This window comes from Cibotium barometz, chromosome 2, assembly GCF_041138505.1.
Source record: "Cibotium barometz isolate CiBa-2024 chromosome 2, ASM4113850v1, whole genome shotgun sequence".
NCBI classification, from domain to species: domain Eukaryota; kingdom Viridiplantae; phylum Streptophyta; class Polypodiopsida; order Cyatheales; family Cibotiaceae; genus Cibotium; species Cibotium barometz.
In genome coordinates, this window is record NC_141047.1 from 32,786,511 (window position 1) to 32,808,347 (window position 21,837).

The 21,837-nt window shown below is 38.9% G+C and overlaps 1 non-coding gene across 1 annotated transcript; it reads right to left on the reverse strand.

The window, feature by feature from the left end:
• Window positions 1–21,194: 21,194 nt before the first annotated feature.
• On the reverse strand, window positions 21,195–21,293 carry LOC147640958 (U6 spliceosomal RNA). Its single transcript, XR_015269417.1, has one exon. It is a non-coding gene; the product is annotated as a U6 spliceosomal RNA (small nuclear RNA).
• Between the last annotated feature and the right edge of the window lie 544 nt (window positions 21,294–21,837).

The window sequence follows — 21,837 nt, forward strand, 5'->3', positions numbered from 1 at the left end:
TGCCAATAAACATGATAGGTGTTATGCACTTGACTCCTGACGGCGAGAACGTGGCAAACTCCACCGACACTGAAAGTAGCGAAGACTCTGACCAATGCAACTCTGAGTATGAATCTCAAGAAGAAACTGACCCTGAGCCTGATGGGGAAAATGAATCAAATATTCACCCAAATGTGGAAGCAAGGTGCTCAAGGCCTAGAACAGTGACCTCCTGCAGTTCATCCGAGAGTGAAGATCGACCAAGTGAGTCCGAATCTGATAGAAACAAAAATCAAAAACTTGGTAAGAAGAAAACGAGACATAAGCGCCAACGCTATCGAGCTAATGTACGCACTGCAATAAACAAGGAAAGATCCACTGCAGAATGGCTTAGTTATGTAGGAGCCATCAGAAGTTAGCGGATAATTGGGGACAATACCTCCAAAGTGTCATGTGGTGTATTCCGCAACCTCATGACGTCGCCCAATTAGAAATCGAAGAGAAGCCAAAACTAAGTCGTACTGCAAGAAGGCGGCAAAACCAAGAGTTGGCTCAGCAACAAAAGGAAGCGAAATTGAAAGAAAAAAGCTTGGCACAACAAGAACCAATAGACTTACACCCCGCACCCGAGTATTTCAAATCATTTACCACAGGGGAACGTAAAGTGGTCTACACAAAAGTCCAACGAACGCCTACTAATGGGAGTAGCGGTGTCTACGATGGTCCTGCGGTAGTTAAGGAGATAGACTTAGCAGATCCGGGTGAGGAGTCTAAACCAGTTTTTATTGCTCAAGACCTCACCAAGGCGGAAGAAGCTGCACTTACGAAGCTTCTTAAAGAATTCAAGGACATATTTGCTGGTTAGGGTCGGTCGGCCATGTATGGGCGCCCAAGTGTGAACGGCCAAGTCACCTATAAGAGTCAAATGTAACCCTAAAATCCTCATTCTCATGTGTTGTGAATACAAGAGTGCTCTTGCCTTATCTCTTTGGTTTCCTTCTCCTGCGTGTGTGAGAGAGAGAGAGAGAGTGAGAGAGCGATCGAGCACTGTGTAGCGGCACGGCGGCGGAGAGGCGGTAGAGCGGCGACGGCGGCTCCTTCTTCACTGCGACGCGGGAATCCTTCAAGGCGGCGGTTGAGCGGTGAGTGACACACCCTTTGCATTCTGTTTGAGCTTCCTTCCCTGGTTGTATGCTTGCAGCCATTCGTGGCTTGCATACGGTGTCCGCAGCTACGACCTGTGCGGCAAAAGCGCACAAATTAGGATTCAACTGGATAATTAGAGGATTATGATCAGCAACACTATGGTTTCATTAAATGATTGTTTTAAAGATCGTTGAATATGTGAAAAAGGAAAGTTCATATTGGGTGTGTAAGTGGTGTGACTAGTTTTACGTTTGCATGAATATCTGGCTAGGGGCCCTGGGAACTCTTTTCCCTGGTACTCGGGATAAAACCTAACCAAATTCCTAATTGGATCCCATCACTACAGTGGTTGGATGATTGGCTAACCCATGGGACTGGATGGGGTTAGGCTGGACTGATGGATTCGTAAATCAAGACTCAATTTCTATATAGTACGATAGATGAGGTAAATCCTGGATAAAAATTGTTCTATGGAAAAGAATCAACGGCTGTGCCTCTCAATAAGGAAAAAAGTATTGGTCTCTATGATCCAAGTACAATCTTTTCCCTGGTCTGATTATGGGACTTACGGGTTCGGTCAGATCAGTTCATTTAGTTCAGGCTTTTGACTACGTTAGAGAAAAGTTATCCTGGAGGAATCGCCCGTGCTTTCCGGGCAAGGAAAGTTTTTCCGAGTTCGGTTTTGGAAGAACCGATGGATTAGTCTCTTGTCTGGATATCCGTGGTGGGCGAGGCCCCGAGTGTGGGACCCTAGCCCGTGAGACGTCCTCCGATGACTCTCCATCAGCAGTTGCAACTTCAGACAGGTCTCCACGACCTCATTCACAAAAGACGATCAAAATGCTTTTCTCATTACTCCGCATCCTTTCACATTAGACCCCATATTTTTTTCATCTTACCACAATTTTATTTTCATCATCGATCCCTATCACATCACATCATTCCTACATCAAATCACATCCAATCGCATCATCCACACATCAATCACATCCAATCACATCAATCCACATCATCCATACATCCATCCACATTAATCCACATCATTCAAACATCCATGCATATCAATCCACATTATCCACACATCAATCCACCTCATCCATACATCCATCCACATCAATCCACATCATTCACTCATCATACACACACCAATCCACATTATCCACATCAATCCACATTATCCACACATCCATCCATGTCTTCCATACATCCATACACATCAATCCACATGTTAATCCACATCATCCAAACATCCATGCACATCAATCCACATTATCCACACAACAATCCACCTCATTTCATAAGCATTCCCATTCTCATCTAATCACATCTTTTTCTATCTTATTTCCTCATTTATCCTCATTCCCATTCTCATTTCATAAGCATTCCCATTCTCATCTAATCACATCTTTTTCTATCTTATTTCTACATTTATCCTCATTAGATCTCACCCACTTGCATCTACCCATAAATCTCATCACCTCACATACATTAACATCTATCCAGTTTACATCGCATCTTATCACATTCATTTCACATCACATCTCATTCATTCACATCCTGATTCACATGCTAACACATTCATTCATGTCCCTTATCATTCATTCACATCCCAATTCACATCACATCACATCCATTCACATCCCTTATCATTAATTCACATCCTATATCATTCATTCATATTTTGATTCACATCACATCACATCCATTCACATCCTTTATCATTCATTCACATCCCGATTCACATCACATCACATCCATTCACATACCTTATCATTCATTCACATCTTATATCATTCATTCACATCTCGATTCACATCACACCACATCCATTCACATCCCTTATCATTTATTCACATCCTATATCATTTATTCACATCTCGATTCATATGTTATCACATTCATTCACATCCTATATCATTCATTCACATCCCTTATCATTTATATCTATCCAATTTACATCACATCTCATCGCTTCAATTCTCGTTCATATCCATCACATTTACATCCACATATATTCTCCCACATACAACCACATCCATACTTATCACATACACATCCACATCTATCCTTTCACATACATCCACATCCATACTTATCACATACACATCCACATCTATCCTTTCACATACATCCAAGTCCATTCTTAAACATACATCCACTTCTATTCTTCACATACATCCACATCCATACTTATCACATAAACATTCACATCTATCCTTTCACATACATCCATATCCATACTTATTATCACATACACATCCACATCTTTCCTTTCACATACACACATCCACATCCATCCTTTCACATACACACATCCACATCCACATCCATCCTTTCACATACACACATCCACATCCATATCCATACTTATTATCACATACACATCCACATCTTTCCTTTCACATACACACATCCACATCCATCCTTTCACATACACACATCCACATCCTTTCACATACATCCACATCCATACTTATCACATACACATCCACATCTATCCTTTCACATACATCCATATCCATACTTATCACATACACATCCACATCTTTCCTTTCACATACACACATCCACATCCATTCTTTAACATACATCCACTTCTATTCTTCACATACATCCACATCCATGTTAGACTTCGTGGTGCTCATGCTAGATCAAGTGTGTCGATGAGAGGGACTCACAAAATACAAGAAAATATCTTGCTTATTAAGTTGCTCAAATACAACTAGGCTTCTTGCTCAATACAAAATGCCTCCTAGCTTCACCTCTAAATAGGTGAGCTAGTGGACCATAAGTCCATTCACACACACACCCTTCTCCTACCCTTTTACATGACCTTAGTCTTTTTATACCCTCGCTCAATACCAACTATGAAATAATTGGAATAGGTATGGTATTGGACATAGGTTGCCTTTATAATATTAGGTGTACAAGGATGTCATGGTGGTGTGGTTATCTAGGACTTACAACTATGTTCCTAGAGCCTAATACAATGATGCCATCTAAGTCTTTATTTGATGCCGATGAAGATGTACACCTTAATGATGATGGTGCATCCCACTCTTTGTGCTTGCTTGACCTCCTGTAGTTGACATGCTTTAGACATACATGCCTTTGCTTCCACATGCTTTCCATCTTGACCATTCTCACACAATGATCAAAACAAGGCTTCCACCCTTGCTTAAGTGGTTTGCACATAGATGTTCCTTCAACATGCTTGATGCTTTTCGGCATACCATACCTCCTCCATGGGCAAGGAGGGTCTTCCTTCTTAGAGTAATGGTTTTGAGGTAGATTTATATGGGAAAGGGAAAGGGAGGGTCTTACCACTTGCCTTATGGATTGGTCAAGGGCAGTGTCTACTCCATAATTACAACAAAAGCTTTTGGGCATGTTGGTTACATGATACCCATTAGGGTTTGAAGGTACAAGCTTAATGAAATTGAATAAGTGGTTGAGGTAAATGCTCAAACCAATAAGGTACATCATTCTTGGCGCAAGCAGAGGGCATGGCTCATAATGTTGCCTATGCCTCTTACAAAGACAATGCCAAGAGATGCTTAAAAACATGACAAACAACAAGGTAGAGCACTTAGTGATGCTTCGCTCAACCTTACAACTCATCTCAGAAGATGAAAATGTTGAATATGCAGCAGAATAACATGCCTTGGGCTTGGGAAATGAGAGCATATGGCTTATGACATGCCTATGCATCTTACAAACAAAAGCCTCAAGGGTGATACACAAAACCATTAAAGATGAGCACTTAGTGTACATGTGCCCAACTTTAAACCACTCAAAAACTGAGTTTGTTGATGAAAAACCAAAAATCTTCAACCTCTTTGGCTTATGGGATGAAGACAATGGCTTATGGTTGCACCATTTCTCCTTGTTGGAAGATTGCCAAGGTAAGCATAGAAGCGGGTTGAGGATGAAGACTTATAATGTGGCACTTATGATGTGTGCCTGGCCTCCAATGTTGATGAAGACTTATAATGTGGCACTTATGATGTGTGCCTGGCCTCCAATGTTGATGAAGAAGAGTCTCCTTAGTGTTAAAGACCTCCTCTTTCAATGGTTAAGACCACATTAGTTTTAAGCAAAACTTTGTTTGGTGATTAAGATCACTATTAGTGTTTAAAAACACGATTAGTGCTTAAGAGCACATTTTTAGCATCTAATGACACTCGTAATGGTGATTAAATTCACCATTAGTGTTTAAGAACACTCTTAGTGTTTAAAAACACTTTGTAATAACTCCCCTTTGTTGGATTAAAAACTTCATCAGTGTTAATCAACACTATTAGTGCTCATAAGCACACTTTGAAGAGCTTTGAGAACTTGAAGATGGTATTGATGAGAGATGTAGGATCCCTATTCCCATCGAGCAACGGATTCAGGATACTGGCAGCGGAAGTAGCACTTCTCGCACGGGACAGGGGTCCCACATTCGGGGCCTCACCCATGGAGATCCGGATAAGAGACTAATCCGTCGGTTGTTCCAAAACCGAACCCGGAAAAACTTCCTTTACCGGAAAGCACGGGCGATTCCACCAGGATAACTTTTTTCTCTAACGTATTCAAGACCATTACTGATCAAGCTGATCCGATTGTACCTATAAAGATACTCGGTCAGATCAAGGAAGAAACTTGCACTTGGATCATTGGGATCAATGCTTTTTTCCCCATCAAGAGGCACAGTCGTTGATTCCTATCCATAGAACAATTACTATCCGAGATTTATTTTATCTATCGTAATAATAGAAATTAAGTCTCGATTTACGGCGGATCCATCAGTCCAGCCTACTCCATCCAGTCCCATGGGTTAGCCAACCGCCCAACCACTGTAGTGATGGGGTCCAATTAAGAATTTGGTTAGGTTTTGTCCCAGGTACCAAGGAAAAGAGTTCCAAGGCCCCCTAGCCAGAAATTCATGCAAAAATAAAACTAGTCACACCACTTACACACCCAATATGAAATTGCCTTTTCACAGAGACAACCAGTTTTAAAACAATCCTTTAATAAAACCATAGTATCACTGATCACCATCTTCCAATTTATCCGGTTGATTCTTAATTTTCCCGTCATTCCTTCATCAGAGTATCTATGGCATCATTGGCAACTAGGACGCTCACCACCTGTCCACTCAGGGGCCGTTTCCTAGTTCCTAGCCCATAATACTCGGTAATATAATCACTTATCAAGATGGACTCTCGTTGAAGATCAGCAAGATCAACCAATAGATGCAGATAAAGAGCCATGGACTCATCCATTGAAGACCAGCAAGGTCAATCAACCAGATCCATGCCCAGGTTCAGAAAACAACTCTTACTCCTTGTTCCAATATCTTCCTCGACGCACGCGTGGGTATCCTAGGCGACCCAGAGCCCGAGCACCGTATGGTCAGCACCCTCTAGGATCCTTCGCAGGTGACCTAGCGCTTCACTCATAGGCCGCTTCCTTGGCCCCTCATCCACCGTACCGGAAGCTCACCATTTTAATCGCACCGAGGCTGGTCACCGACCTTGCTACGCGAGACGTCCTCCATTGACTCTCCGTCTCAGCAGTTGCAACTTTATCAGTTAGGCCTCCACGACCTTAATCACAAGACGGTCAAAATGCTTTCCCAGCATTCTTGACATAAAACAGTCATTTACAAACAGCATTTACAAACAGTTTACAAATAGAGTTTCTATATTAACTCTCATTTTTCCACATTATCCCTCATCAATCCACATTACTTATTCCACATTCCATTTATATGTTTACTCATCCCATCACATCACTTTCCATCTCATCACTTCAGATTCCTTCACATCACATATCATATATTCACATCCATACATATATCCACATCCACATGCACATTCACATCCATACATCTACATCTACATCCATACATCTATTTTCACATCCACATCTACATGCACATTCATGCATCCTCATCCATCATACATCCACATCTACATGCACATTCACATCCATACATCCACATCTATATGCGTACATTCACATCTACATGCATACATCCACATCTATATGCACATTCACATCCATACATCCACATCTATATGTGTACATTCACATCTACATGCATACATCCACATCTCTATGCATACATCCACATCCACATTCACATTCACCTCCATACATCTACATCTACATGCATACATCCACCTCCACATTCACATCCACATCTATACATCTACATCTACATGCATACATCCACCTCCACATTCACATCCACATCTATACATCTACATCTACATGCATACATCCACATCTCCATTCACATCCACATCTATACATCTACATCTACATGCATCCATCCACATCTCCATTTACATCCACATCTATACATCTACTTGTACTTGCATACATCCACATCTCCATGCATACATCCACCTCCACATTCACATTCACATCCATACATCTACATCTACATGCATACATCCACCTCCACATTCACATCCACATCTTTACATCTACATCTACATGCATACATCTACATCTCCATGCATACATCCACATCTCCATTCACATCCACATCTATACATCTACATCTACATGCATCACATCCACATCTATACATCTACATCTACATGCATACATCCACATCTCTATTCACGTCCACATCTATACATCTACATCTACATGCATCCATCCACATCTCCATTTACATCCACATCTACATGCATCCATCCACATCTCCATTTACATCCACATCTATACATCTACTTCTACATGCATACATCCACATCTCCATGCATACATCCACCTCCACATTCACATTCACATCCATACATCTACATCTACATGTATACATCCATCTCCACATTCACATCCACATCTTTACATCTACATCTACATCTACATGCATACATCCACATCTCCATGCATACATCCACATCCACATTCACACTCACATCCATACATCTACATCTACATGCATACATCCAGATCTCCATACATCTACATCTTTATGCATACATCCATACATCTACATCTCCATGCATACATCCACATCCACATTCACACTCACATCCATACATCTACATCTACATGCATACATCCACCTCCTCATTCACATCCACATCTATACATCTACATCTACATGCATACATCCACATCTATACATCTACATGCATACATCCACATCTCCAATCACATCCACATCTATACATCTACATCTACATGCATACATCCACATCTCCATGCATACATCCACATCCACATTCACACTCACATCCATACATCCACATCTCCATGCATAATAAAATTCTTTTAATTAATCTAGGATGATAGTTCCTAGAATATGGTAGGAAATCCTCTTTTCATGCTTTGAATGAAATTATTTTATGTGTATATTTTTATAAAATTTTACCATAGCTCCGCTACTATAACTAATAAATCTCAATTATTTTAAAAGATAGGTTATCTTTAAGGGAATGATTAGAATGATCCCTAATTGGATCATTAACCCTTAATGGATTAAATAAAAATAATCATAAACTAAAATCATAGATAAAAAAACTATTAATTTATTCTCAAGCATAGATTAATCTTGGATTAAGAAAAAGCTTTATGAAAAGCTTCATTTGGATTGAAAATGGGTCAAGAGTATGACCATTTCTTAAGTGAGAGAGAGAAAAAACCATTAGAATTAAATATAAATGAAAATTTATGTAATTCTTTACTATCATTAATTAATTAACTTCAATAGCATTTCAAAAACCATACCAATTAAGGTTCTCAAGCTTGAGAGGGGTTGAGAAGAGAGAAACATTGAGAAATTATAGAAAAGATCAAAATTCACCATACTTACCTTACAATTTGCTTGATTCTTTATTCACGGTAGAGGCCCCAAACCAATCAATTGGTTTAGTATGTTGATGGAGCCACCAATGGGAATTGAAGAAAGAGAGAAGTATCAAAAACTAGTGAATTATTAAAGAATTCACAGTTCTTGGCTTAGGTGGAGTAGAGTAACAATGTGTAAACACTATATTTTTTTCAACAAGGAGAGGCTTCTATTTATAGGAAAAATTGAGCTCCTAACCAAACAAACTGATTCTAGAATTTTCCAAGTCAGTTTGGTTGAATTTGGACTAGATTTGGACCTAGTTTGGGTACTTTTTTGATTCGGTTTGGTTTCATTTTGATTTGGTTTGGTTAATCACATTATTTTTGAGTTTAAAACTCATTGAAGCATGTGAAACATGCACCTCCTGTAAAGAACTCCCCTTCCTTACATATGTGTCAAAATGGAATAATTATACCCAAAATATCTCATATTTTTAATATTGTTCATAGTTTTTTACTAATAAACCTTGTACATTTTCAACTCTTCATCTTATGTGAAATATGCACCTCCTTTAAACAACTCCCCTTCCTTACATATGTGTCAAAATGGAATCATTATACCCAAAATATCTCATATTTTTAATATTGCTCATAGTTTTTTACTAATAAACCTTGTACATTTTCAACTCTTCATCTTATCTGAAATATGCACCTCCTTTAAACAACTCCCCTTCCTTACATATGTGTCAAAATGGAATCATTATACCCAAAATATCTCATATTTTTAATATTGCTCATAGTTTTTTACTAATATACTTTGTACATTTTCAACTCTTCATCTTATGTGAGCATTTACTCATTTTTGAAAATTCTTTTTGAATTTCTGTTTCAGGGGAGCTTATTTTAATAAGATGAGTTATTTTTCTATCCAAAAATATTCATAATTTGAATATTCTCTCTCTAGAATAATTTTCTCTCTCTATACTAAAACAGTTAGAAACAAGGTCTTTATATTTCTGAAGAGGGATTGATTACAGGGGAAGGTACTAGACATCAAAAAGGGGTTGGGGGAGGAATCTTGCATTCTACCCCACTTAAAAAATGTGAGATGTCCTCATCTCGCAAACTGGGATAATTTCGCAAGATGCACTAATATGAGACTTAGAGAAAAATTTTAATCAAGATTAACCACCAAGAAAAATCTTAAAGAGAGCAAGATTCAAAATAAGAACAAGATTTAAACTTTATTCATTCTCGGAACTTATACAGTAAAGATAGAAGAACTCTTTACACTTCCATAAGTCCGTCCATCATATGGTCACAAAAGCAGCACTCACAAGCTGCACAAGTATAGGGTAACTCATCTATGGGAATGATTCTGCTGGTTATTGCCGCACCTATCTCAGTGGTATGAGGTGATCTAACAAAAGGACCTCTGAGAGGTAAGCCAAAAACGGGGTAAAGGCATATCTTCTCATGAGGAAGAAAACAAGCCAGTAAGAAGACCCGCTCAGAAAACCCAAGATGCCTTGATCTCCTAACGCAGTAGTATCGGGGACCCAAACCCAAAGCTTCAATAACCATGGCCAAGCGGACATTGTTACGAAAGTGCTGCTGACCCCAGGGTGTTACCCTAGTTATGTTTTGATAGGTCCGCCATTTGGTCTGAGCTACAGAAGTTCCTAGGTGAGGAAAAAGTGAGCGCTCATACTGTTCTATAAAGTCTTTCTTCACAGACTCTCTTGCGTCTTGAAGGTGAGAAATCATGATGGACAAAACTAATTTCTGTTGCCGAGCCATGAAGGAGATTAAGAAGAAGGGAGATCGATGGAAGTAAGATTACTGTGAGCGATAAGTAAAAGTTATGACTTTTATAAAGGAAGGAGCTAGCGTAACTTAGAAGCCAACGGTAACTTGCCACTGAAGTTTTACTATCTTTCCATGATTTGGGTTTGGCACATATTTCTATGAAATACATTAAGAACTTTGAGATGAGGGGATAAAAGAAGTTCGTAGGTTAAGTCACCTACTTTCATTGAATTCAGATATAAGGCTCACAAAATCTGGGGGATAACTTCTTATACTCCCCAAGAGATAAAGAACTTCTTTTGGGCCGTACTCGAATGAAAACCAAAACCTTGGTATCCAAAACACCGATTCTCACTTCTGAACTCATTGTTCTAAATCCTTAAAACAGGTGGGACTCCTGAGAAGTATTCTAGGGAAAGGGTCTTCCTTTTTTAAACATAAACTTTCTTTTATTTTAGAGAGGGAATAATTATAAGATCAGAAAGGGAGATTCTTACTCCTGTATACCTCGAAGGCTGGGGAGGAATCTTACATTCTACCCCACTTAAAAAGGTGCAAGATGTCCTCATCTCGCAAGGTAGAGGACAGCTCTTTTTCTTAAGATCCAATTTTATTCTGGGGTTCCTTATATTCTAGTCAACCCAACAGAACAGTGGGATAAATATCCCTTATATAGAACTCATCATTAAATAACAATTCATTCATATCTTTAACATGATAATGGTCCATTAGACCGAAAAGTTTCCTTCGGAACATTCCTCCATGGAAATTTCAGTCAAGCAAGTTCTCAATTCGACATCCCTTAACTGGATCTACCGGTCAAGTATTAATAGTAGCAATCTGACAGCACAACCCACTAATCTCATAGTGATTTGCTGAATTCATTATCATCATTCTAGTTATGAATATCATCACAGGGACTCGTCCCATTCCTCATCATTGTGGTTTCATTATAATTCAACTAAATTTTAAAAATCATCATTTTTCAATCAGAATTTTCAATCAGAATCCAAATCAATTCATCAATTCTCAAACAGAATTAAAAATCATATCAACCACATTCGAAATCATCATCTGGATAGCATTAACGCTTATAATTTCAAGTCTTAGATTTACTCGTATATACTGTCAGTAAAGAGCTGCAGTTATACTCTCGGTATATACGGGTAGTCACGGCCCTTGGAATTATAAGGTAAATACCATCATGTCTAGGCCTCAAGCAAGTCACGGATTCTATATAATTGCGGTATTTCCATCTGAAGACCCAATGACCAAATTACGAATTTCAGTTTGAATATCAAATTGTATGAATTATATCACACAATTACAACCATTTTGTGTTTCTTAATAAATTTTTGACATATTTGGTTTCTCAATTGATCTTTATTAGCCAAATGCTCTGATACCAACTGTAGGATCCCTGTTCCCACCGAGTAACAGATTCAGGATACTGGCAGCGGAAGTAGCACTTCTCGTGCGGGACAAGGGTCCCACATTCGCGGCCTCACCCACGGATATCCGGATAAGAGACTAATCCGTCGGTTGTTCCAAAACCGAACCCGAAAAAACTTCCTTTACCGAAAAGCACGGGCGATTCCACCAGGATAACCTTTTTCTCTAACGTAGTCAAGACCATTACTGATCAAGCTGATCCGATTGTACCTATAAAGATACTCGGTCAGATCAAGGAAGAAACTTGCACTTGGATCATTGGGATCAACGCTTTTTTCCCCATCAAGAGGCACAGCCGTTGATTCCTATCCATAGAACAGTTACTATCCGGGATTTATTTTATCTATCGTAATAACAGAAATTGAGTCTCGATTTACGGCGGATCCATCAGTCCAGCCTAACCCCATCCAGTCCCATGGGTTAGCCAACCGCCCAACCATTGTAGTGATGGGGTCCAATTAAGAATTTGGTTAGGTTTTGTCCCGGGTACCAAAGAAAAGAGTTCCAAGGTCCCCTAGCTGGAAATTCATGCAAAAATAAAACTAGTCACACCACTTACACACCCAATATGAAATTGCCTTTTCACAGATTCAACCAGTTTTACAACAATCCTGTAATAAAACCATAGTATCACTGATCACCATCTTCCAATTTATCTGATTGATTCTTAATTTTCTCGTCATTCCTTCATCAGAGTATCTATGGCATCATTGGCAACTAGGACGCTCACCACCTGTCCACTCAGGGGCCATTTCGTAGTTCCTAGCCCATAATACTCGGCAATATAATCACTTATCAAGATGGACTCTCGTTGAAGATCAGCAAGATCAACCAACAGATGCAGATAAAGAGCCATGGACTCATCCATTGAAGACCAGCAAGGTCAATCAACCAGATCCATGCCCGGGTTCAGAAAACAACTCTTACTCCTTGTTCCAATATCTTCCTCGACGCACGCGTGGGTATCCTAGGAGACCCAGAGCCCGAGCACCGTATGGTCAGCACCCTCTAGGATCCTTCGCAGGTGACCTAGCGCTTCACTCATAGGCCGCTTCCTTGGCCCCTCATCCACCGTACCGGAAGCTCACCATTTTAATCGCACCGAGGCTGGTCACCGACCTTGCTACGCGAGACGTCCTCCATTGACTCTCCGTCTCAGCAGTTGCAACTTTATCAGTTAGGCCTCCACGACCTTAATCACAAGACGGTCAAAATGCTTTCCCAGCATTCTTGACATAAAACAGTCATTTACAAACAGCATTTACAAACAGTTTACAAATACAGTTTCTATATTAACTCTCATTTTTCCACATTATCCCTCATCAATCCACATTACTTATTCCACATTCCATTTATATGTGTACTCATCCCATCACATCACTTTCCATCTCATCACTTCAGATTCCTTCACATCACATATCATATATTCACATCCATACATATATCCACATCCACATGCACATTCACATCCATACATCCACATCTACATCCATACATCTATTTTCACATCCACATCTACATGCACATTCATGCATCCTCATCCATCATACATCCACATCTACATGCACATTCACATCCATACATCCACATCTTTATGTGTACATTCACATCTACATGCATACATCCACATCTCTATGCATACATCCACATCCACATTCACATTCACCTCCATACATCTACATCTACATGCATAAATCCACCTCCACATTCACATCCACATCTATACATCTACATCTACATGCATACATCCACCTCCACATTCACATCCACATCTATACATCTACATCTACATGCATACATCCACATCTCCATTCACATCCACATCTATACATCTACATCTACATGCATCCATCCACATCTCCATTTACATCCACATCTATACATCTACTTCTACTTGCATACATCCACATCTCCATGCATACATCCACCTCCACATTCACATTCACATCCATACATCTACATCTACATGCATACATCCACCTCCACATTCACATCCACATCTTTACATCTACATCTACATGCATACATCCACCTCCACATTCACATCCACATCTTTACATCTACATCTACATGCATACATCCACATCTCCATGCATACATCCACATCTCCATTCACATCCACATCTATACATCTACAGCTACATGCATACATCCACATCTCCAATCACATCCACATCTATACATCTACATCTACATGCATACATCCACCTCCACATTCACATCCACATCTATACATCTACATCTACATGCATACATCCACATCTCCATTCACTTCCACATCTATACATCTACATCTACATGCATCCATCCATATCTCCATTTACATCCACATCTATACATCTACTTCTACATGCATACATCCACATCTCCATGCATACATCCACCTCCACATTCACATTCACATCCATACATCTACATCTACATGCATACATCCACCTCCACATTCACATCCACATCTTTACATCTACATCTACATCTACATGCATACATCCACATCTCCATGCATACATCCACATCCACATTCACACTCACATCCATACATCTACATCTACATGCATACATCCACATCTCCATACATCTACATCTCCATGCATACATCCACATCCACATTCACACTCACATCCATACATCTACATCTACATGCATACATCCACCTCCTCATTCACATCCACATCTATACATCTACATCTACATGCATACATCCACATCTCCAATCACATCCACATCTATACATCTACATCTACATGCATACATCCACATCTCCATGCATACATCCACATCCACATTCACACTCACATACATACATCCACATCTCCATGCATAATAAAATTCTTTTAATTAATCTAGGATGATAGTTCCTAGAATATGGTAGGAAATCCTCTTTTCATGCTTTGAATGAAATTATTTTATGTGTATATTTTTATAAAATTTTGCCATAGCTCCGCTACTATAACTAATAAATCTCAATTATTTTAAAAGATAGGTTATTTTTAAGGGAATGATTAGAATGATCCCTAATTGGATCATTAACCCTTAATAGATTAAATAAAAATAATCATAAACTAAAAGCATAGATAAAAAAAAACTATTAATTTATTCTCAAGCATAGATTAATCTTGGATTAAGAAAAAACTTTATGAAAAGCTTCATTTGGATTGAGAATGGGTCATGAGTATGACCATTTCTTAAGTGAGAGAGAGAAAACACCATTAGAATTAAACATAAATAGAAATTTATGTAATTCTTTACTATCATTAATTAATTAACTTCAATAGCATTTCAAAAACCATACCAATTGAGCTTCTCAAGCTTGAGAGGGGTTGAGAAGAGAGAAACATTGAGAAATTATAGAAAAGATCAAAATTCACCATACTTACCTTACAATTTGCTTGATTCTTTATTCACGGTAGAGGCCCCCAACCAATCAATTGGTTTAGTATGTTGATGGAGCCACCAATGGGAATTGAAGAAAGAGAGAAGTATCAAAAACTAGTGAATTATTAAAGAATTCACAGTTCTTGGCTTAGGTGGAGTAGAGTAACAATGTGTAAACACTATATTTTTTTCAACAAGGGAAGGCTTCTATTTATAGGAAAAATTGAGCTCCTAACCAAACAAATTGTTTCTAGAATTTTCCAAGTCAGTTTGGTTGAATTTGGACCTAGTTTGGTTACTTTTTGATTCGGTTTGGTTCCATTTTGATTTGGTTTGGTTCATCACATTATTTTTGAGTTTAAAACTCATTGAAGCATGTGAAATATGCACCTCCTATAAAGAACTCCCCTTCCTTACATATGTGTCAAAATGGAATGATTATACCCAAAATATCTCATATTTTTAATATTGTTCATAGTTTTTTACTAATAAACCTTGTACATTTTCAACTCTTCACCTTATGTGAAATATGCACCTCCTTTAAACAACTCCCCTTCCTTACATATGTGTCAAAATGGAATCATTATACCCAAAATATCTCATATTTTTAATATTGCTCATAGTTTTTTACTAATAAACCTTGTACATTTTCAACTCTTCATCTTATGTGAGCATTTACTCATTTTTGGATATCCAAAATATCTCATATTTTTAATATTGCTCATAGTTTTTTACTAATAAACCTTGTACATTTTCAACTCTTCATCTTATGTGAGCATTTACTCATTTTTGGATACCCAAAATATCTCATATTTTTAATATTGCTCATAGTTTTTTACTAATAAACCTTGTACATTTTCAACTCTTCATCTTAGGTGAGCATTTACTCATTTTTGGGTATCTTCTTTTACAAATTGGATTTATCTCCTCCCTAGACATGGATTGATGCTATTGGCCCATAGGAACCTTAATTGGACCATTATCCAAAAATTTCTGAAAATCTAGACCCTTAGACTAAGGTCCTTTATACCCATTTCCAATTAATTCCAATTGCACATTGGAAAATTCTTTTTGAATTTCTGTTTCAGGGAAACTTATTTTAATAAGATGAGTTATTTTTCTATCCAAAAATATTCATAATTTGAATATTCTCTCTCTAGAATAGTTTTCTCTCTCTAAGCTAAAACAGTTAGAAACAAGGTCTTTATATTTCTGAAGAGGGATTGATTACAGGGGAAGATACTAGACATCAAAAAGGGGTTGGGGGAGGAATCTTGTATTCTACCCCACTTAAAAAATGCGAGATGTCCTCATCTCGCAAACTGGGATAATTTCGCAAGATGCACGAATATGAGACTTAGAGAAAATTTTTAATCAAGATTAACCACCAAGAAAAATCTTAAAGAGAGCAAGATTCAAAATAAGAACAAGATTTAAACTTTATTCATTCTCGAAACTTATATAGTAAAGATAGAAGAAATCTTTACACTTCCATAAGTCCGTCCATCATATGGTAACTAAAGCAGCACTCACAAGCTGCACAAGGATAGGGTAACTCATCTATGGGAATGATTCTGCTGGTTATTGCCACACCTATCTCAGTGGTATGAGGTGATCTAACAAAAGGACCTCTGAGAGGTAAGCCAAAAGTGGGGTAAAGGCATATCTTCTCATGAGGAATAAAACACGCCAGTAAGAAGGCCCGCTCAGAAAACCCAAGATGCCTTGATCTCTTGACGCAGTAGTATCGGGGACCCAAACCCAAAGCTTCAATAACCATGGCCAAGCGGACATTGTTACGAAAGTGCTGCTGACCCCAGGGTGTTACCAGAGTTATGTTTTGATAGGTCCGCCATTTGGTCTGAGCTACAGAAGTTCCTAGGTGAGGAAAAAGTGAGTGCTCATACTGTTCTATAAAGTCTTTCTTCACAGACTCTCTTGCGTCTTGAAGGTGAGAAATCATGATGGATAAAACTAATTCCTGTTGCCAAGCCATGAAGGAGATTAAGAAGAAGGGAGATTGATGGAAGTAAGATTACTGTGAGCGATAAGTAAAAGTTATGACTTTTATAAAGGAAGGAGCTAGCGTAACTTAGAAGCCAACGGTAACTTGCCACTGAAGTTTTACTGTCTTTCCATGATTTGGGTTTGGCACATATTTCTATGAAATACATTAAGAACTTTGAGATGAGGGGATAAAAGAAGTTCGTAGGTTAAGTCACCTACTTTCATTGAATTCAGATATAAGGCTCACAATATCTGGGGGATAACTTCTTATACTCCCCAAGAGATAAAGAACTTCTTTTGGGCCGTACTCGAATGAAAACCAAAACCTTGGTATCCAAAACACCGATTCTCACTTCTGAACTCATTGTTCTAAATCCTTAAAACAGGTGGGACTCTTGAGAAGTATTCTAGGGAAAGGGTCTTCCTTTTTTAAACAGAAACTTTCTTTTATTTTAGAGAGGGAATAATTATAAGATCAGAAAGGGAGATTCTTACTCCTGTATACCTCGAAGGCTGGGGAGGAATCTTACATTCTACCCCACTTAAAAAAGTGTGAGATGTCCTCATCTCGCAAGGTAGAGGACAGCTCTTTTTCTTAAGATCCAATTTTATTCTGGGGTTCCTTATATTCTAGTCAACCCAACAGAACAGTGGGATAAATTTCCCTTATATAGAACTCATCATTAAATAACAATTCATTCATATCTTTAACATGATAATGGTCCATTAGACCGAAAAGTTTCCTTCGGAACATTCCTCCATGGAAATTTCAGTCAAGCAAGTTTTCAATTCGACATCCCTTAACTTGATCTACCGGTCAAGTATTAATAGTAGCAATCTGACAGCACAACCCACTAATCTCATAGTGATTTGCTGAATTCATTATCATCATTCTAGTTATGAATATCATCACAGGGACTCGTCCCATTCCTCATCATTGTGGTTTCATTATAATTCAACTAAATTTTAAAAATCATCATTTTTCAATCAGAATCCAAATCAATTCATCAATTCTCAAACAGAATTAAAAATCATATCAACCACATTCGAAATCATCATCTGGATAGCATTAACGCTTATAATTTCAAGTCTTAGATTTACTCGTATATACTGTCAGTAAAGAGCTGCAGTTATACTCTCGGTATATACGTGTAGTCACGGCCCTTGGAATTATAAGGTAAATACCATCATGTCTAGGCCTCAAGCAAGTCAGGGATTCTATATAATTGCGGTATTTCCATCTGAAGACCCAATGACCAAATTACGAATTTCAGTTTGAACATCAAATTGTATGAATTATATCACACAATTACAACCTTTTTGTGTTTCTTGATAAATTTTTGACATATTTGGTTTCTCAATTGATCTTTATTAGCCAAATGCTCTGATACCAACTGTAGGATCCCTGTTCCCACCGAGCAACGGATTCAGGATACTGGCAGCGGAAGTAGCACTTCTCGCATGGGACAGGGGTCCCACATTTGGGGCCTCACCCACGGATATCCGGATAAGAGACTAATCCGTCGGTTGTTCCAAATCCGTCGGTTGTTCCAAAACCGAACCCGGAAAAACTTTCTTTACCGAAAAGCACGGGCGATTCCACCAGGATAACTTTTTTCTCTAACGTAGTCAAGACCATTACTGATCAAGCTGATCCGATTGTACCTATAAAGATACTCGGTCAGATCAAGGAAGAAACTTGCACTTGGATCATTGGGATCAACGCTTTTTTCCCCATCAAGAGGCACAGTCGTTGATTCCTATCCATAGAACAATTACTATCCGGGATTTATTCTATCTATCGTAATAACAGAAATTGAGTCTCGATTTACGGCAGATCCATCAGTCCAGTCTAACCCCATCCAGTCCCATGGGTTAGCCAACCGCCCAACCACTGTAGTGATGGGGTCCAATTAAGAATTTGGTTAGGTTTTGTCCCGGGTACCAAAGAAAAGAGTTCCAAGGCCCCCTATCCGAAAATTCATGCAAAAATAAAACTAGTCACACCACTTACACACCCAATATGAAATTGCCTTTTCACAGATTCAACCAGTTTTAAAACAATCCTTTAATAAAACCATAGTATCACTGATCACCATCTTCCAATTTCTCCGATTGATTCTTAATTTTCCCGTCATTCCTTCATCAGAGTATCTATGGCATCATTGGCAACTAGGACGCTCACCACCTGTCCACTCAGGGGCCGTTTCCTAGTTCCTAGCCCATAATACTCGGCAATATAATCACTTATCAAGATGGACTCTCGTTGAAGATCAGCAAGATCAACCAACAGATGCAGATAAAGAGCCATGGACTCATCCATTGAAGACCAGCAAGGTCAATCAACCAGATCCATGCCCGGGTTCAGAAAACAACTCTTACTCCTTGTTCCAATATCTTCCTCGACGCACGCGTGGGTATCCTAGGAGACCCAGAGCCCGAGCACCGTATGGTCAGCACCCTCTAGGATCCTTCGCAGGTGACCTAGCGCTTCACTCATAGGCCGCTTCCTTGGCCCCTCATCCACCGTACCGGAAGCTCACCATTTTAATCGCACCGAGGCTGGTCACCGACCTTGCTACGCGAGACGTCCTCCATTGACTCTCCGTCTCAGCAGTTGCAACTTTATCAGTTAGGCCTCCACGACCTTAATCACAAGACGGTCAAAATGCTTTCCCAGCATTCTTGACATAAAACAGTCATTTACAAACAGCATTTACAAACAGTTTACAAATACAGTTTCTATATTAACTCTCATTTTTCCACATTATCCCTCATCAATCCACATTACTTATTCCACATTCCATTTATATGTGTACTCATCCCATCACATCACTTTCCATCTCATCACTTCATATTCCTTCACATCACATATCATATATTCACATCCATACATATATCCACATCATATTCCTTCACATCACATATCATATATTCACATCCATACATATATCCACATCCACATGCACATTCACATCCATACATCCACATCTACATCCATACATCTATTTTCACATTCACATCTACATGCACATTCATGCATCCTCATCCATCATACTTCCACATCTACATGCACATTCACATCCATACATCCACATCTATATGCGTACATTCACATCTACATGCATACATCCACATCTCTATGCATACATCCACATCCACATTCACATTCACCTCCATACATCTACATCTACATGCATACATCCACCTCCACATTCACATCCACATCTATACATCTACATCTACATGTATACATCCACCTCCACATTCACATCCACATCTATACATCTACATCTACATCTACATCTACATCTACATGCATACATCCACCTCCACATTCACATCCACATCTTTACATCTACATCTACATGCATACATCCACATATCCATGAATACATCCACATCTCCATTCATATCTACATCTATACATCTACATCTACATGCATACATCCACATCTCCAATCACATCCACATCTATACATCTACATCTACATGCATACATCCACCTCCACATTCACATCCACATCTATACATCTACATCTACATGCATACATCCACATCTCCATTCACATCCACATCTATACATCTACATCTACATGCATCCATCCACATCTCCATTTACATCCACATCTATACATCTACTTCTACATGCATCCTTGTGCAGGGGCCATGCTAATCTTCTCTGTATCGTTCCAATTTTATCAGATGTCCCCGAAGGGAGAAACACTTAAGATAGTCTGCTAAGTCTTATCTTGGGAAAAATTTCCTATTCATCGACACCTTGACCTTGTAGAGATTCAAGGATACGATTTATAGGTATGACCTAGCTCTATCCCACAGGGGGAGCATGATCTTCTAAACATCAAATCACCCATAGGGAAATTGATCAAAAATTGGGCAACTACTAGACTTGATTTCTAGAGACAACGCTTTTTTCCTCATCTTTATGCAAGGCACAGCCGCTGGCCTAGTCTTCTAGAATAGAGTTGCCCAAGAACCTAACTATCTAACGTAGGGCTTTCACTTAATCTGTTGGAAAGCTACCCGACTAATCAGGTCCACCCGTCCGTAGGATGGTGCCGGGGCATTCCATCCTCCCACTTTCCACCATACTCACGCATCAATTTGTTTTCTAATTAATACTACCACACTGTTTGACATAAATAAACATATTCCTTAATTAAGGCCCTTCTTCACAAGGTTCGTTAAAACAGCCTTCTTACACAATACAATCATACCGAAGACAAGATGTAATTATATAAAAAGTTT